Genomic DNA, 2,829 nt, shown 5'->3' with positions numbered 1-2,829 from the left:
TCCCCGAAATTATCGATGCAGTTGATGACATGATTTTATCAGACCGTCGAATTGGGCTAAAATGGATATCTGAAGCACTGGATATTTCATACGAACGCTTTCATCATATAGTTCACGTCAATTTGGACATGAGAAAAATTGCTGCAAAATGGATCCCCCAATGTTTGAATGTTGACCAAAAGCGAGCATGGGTAGAAGCATCGCGTTCGATCTGTGCTCGATTTGAAAACGATGTAGACTTCTTAGACCGAATTGTTACTATGGATGAGACTTGGGTACATTTCTTCGATCCAGAAACAAAGCAACAATCGATGGAATGGCGATACTCTGGTTCTCCAAGACCTTAGAAGTTTCGTGTCCAAAAATCTGCTGAAAAAGTTCTTGCTTCAGTTTTTTGGGATTGCCATGGATTAATCATGATTGATTTTTTGGATAAGGGTAGAACAATCACCAGAGATTACTAGTCCACATTACTGACCACTCTACGGGAAAAAATTAAAGAGAAAAAACGCGGAAAGCTATCCAAAGGTGAGTTGTTTTTGCAGGACAACGCCCCTGCACACAAAACTCATGTTGCCATGCAAAAAATTCGTGATTTAGGGTTTGAATTAGTAGAACACCCCCCTTATTCACCAGATTTGGCTCCATCCGACTATAATCTCTTTCCCCAACTGAAAAAAAACTAGAAAGTCATGAATTTTCTTCCAACGAGGAGGTAATAAAAGCTGTGGAGGTCTGGTTTGCAGAGCAAGAAGAAACATTGTTTTTTAAAGCTCTAGAGACGTTGCAGGTACGCTGTAATAAATGAATACAATTAAGAGGAGAATATGTTGAGTAATAAAATATTTTGACATTGAAATTGTGTTTGGTTTTATAGTGGGCTAAGAATTTTTCAATATATCCTCGTATATAGTATATGTATTTATATTCCTTTCATGAAGCTGCAGGCCTACCGGCAAGATGTGTTATTTTCCACTATATTCACCCCACACAATGGGGCCGTATGTAAAACAACGAGGAGAAAGGAGAAAATATTTCTAGTTAGCTAGGGAGCTGCGTGCAGGACCCCATGTGATTCAATCATTTCAAAAAGAAAATTGTCGTCTAATGTGAAAAGGAGCAGAGCGCAAAGGGGTACTTTGTTTCAGAGGAATGAAGAGGAAAATGAGCTTTAAATGGACATAACCGTTGCAATTTAACTTTGCACCAGTTATCACTCCAATTCGCATAAAACATGCTAATGTATTGTAACAAACTCCGTTGATTCAAGAACGAAATCTCATTGTCTTCAACCCTTAGCATCTTCAAGGGTAGTTGGTTTCGGGGGTGATTACAAGACGAGAATCGAATTCCATTGCGGCAACGGCTACGTTTCGGTAGTTGCAAAATAAAAAAAATTATCATTCTGCTCCTCATGAGATCTTGGCAAAAATCAATGAAATCGTACAGAAAATTGTGTAGAGTCTCATAACTCAAATGATGGTAATAAAATTTATAATTCCACAACGATTGTTTCTCCTGGTTTTGACTACTTCTGCTATGAATTTTCACTCAGGTATTCCTCAAATACCTCTCGCTGTTAGGGAAACATGGAAAGGTGGTGGGTGTTTGATTACTATGCAGCTCTCCCTATATGAGTGTAGGGGTGGAAAAGGTTTAATCATAAGTGATAATAATGAGACATGAGTGGTAGAATTCATACAAAACCCTTTGATGAAATGGCAGAATTTCATTTATTGTCTGAGGGGAATCAAACATCAGTAGTTGAAGGCATTTTTTGCGAGGATAATTGATAAATAACTCACTGCGAAGTTGTGAATCGAAAATTTCAATCAGATATTCACTTTTGTTGAATTAAAAATGATGAATTTTGTAGAAAACTTTGTATTTCAAAGGCTAGCTCGACTATTTTTCACGTAATTAAATGGGCAGGTTATTACTGGGGCTATAGTTTGATGATTTGAAAAATAATCAACATCATTGTTGAATTAACCACATCCAAGACTGGAAATATTTAACTGAGAATGTGTTAGTGAAAAAAAGTAGACATGCACTTCAATTCAACGAATAATCAACAGATTTTTTGTCATAACTATGGCAGATTCGATTTTTACTGTTGTTGTTACTTTCAAAAATGTGAGTGGTTGAATTCATACAAAACTCTTTGATGAAATGGCAGAATTCCAATTATTTTCTGAGGAGAATCAAGCATCCGTAGTTGAAGGGATTTTTTGTGAGGATAATTGATAAATAACTCATTGCAAAGTTGTGAATTGAAAATTTCAATCAGATATTCACTTTTATTGAATTGAAAATGATGAATTTTGTAGAAAACTTCGTATTTCAAAAGGTAGCTCGACTGTTTTTCAGGTAATTAGATGGGCAGGTTATTACTGGGGCTATAGTTTGATGATTTGAAAAATAATCAACATCATTGTTGAATTAACCACATCCAAGACTGGAAATATTTAACTGAGAATGTGTTAGTGAAAAAAAGTAGACATGCACTTCAATTCAACAAATAATCAACAGATTTTTTGTCATAACTATGGCAGATTCGATTTTTACTGTTGTTGTTACTTTCAAAAATGTGAGTGGTTGAATTCATACAAAACTCTTTGATGAAATGGCAGAATTCCAATTATTTTCTGAGGAGAATCAAGCATCCGTAGTTGAAGGGATTTTTTGTGAGGATAATTGATAAATAACTTACTGTGAAGTTGTGAATTGAGAATTTCAATCAGATATTCTCTTTTATTGAATTGAAAATGATGAATTTTGTAGAAAACTTCGTATTTCAAAGGCTAGCTCGACTATTTTTCACGTAAT

Source organism: Coccinella septempunctata, chromosome X (assembly GCF_907165205.1).
Source record: "Coccinella septempunctata chromosome X, icCocSept1.1, whole genome shotgun sequence".
NCBI classification, from domain to species: Eukaryota; Metazoa; Arthropoda; class Insecta; order Coleoptera; family Coccinellidae; genus Coccinella; species Coccinella septempunctata.
Note: the sequence above shows the minus strand (reverse complement) of the source record.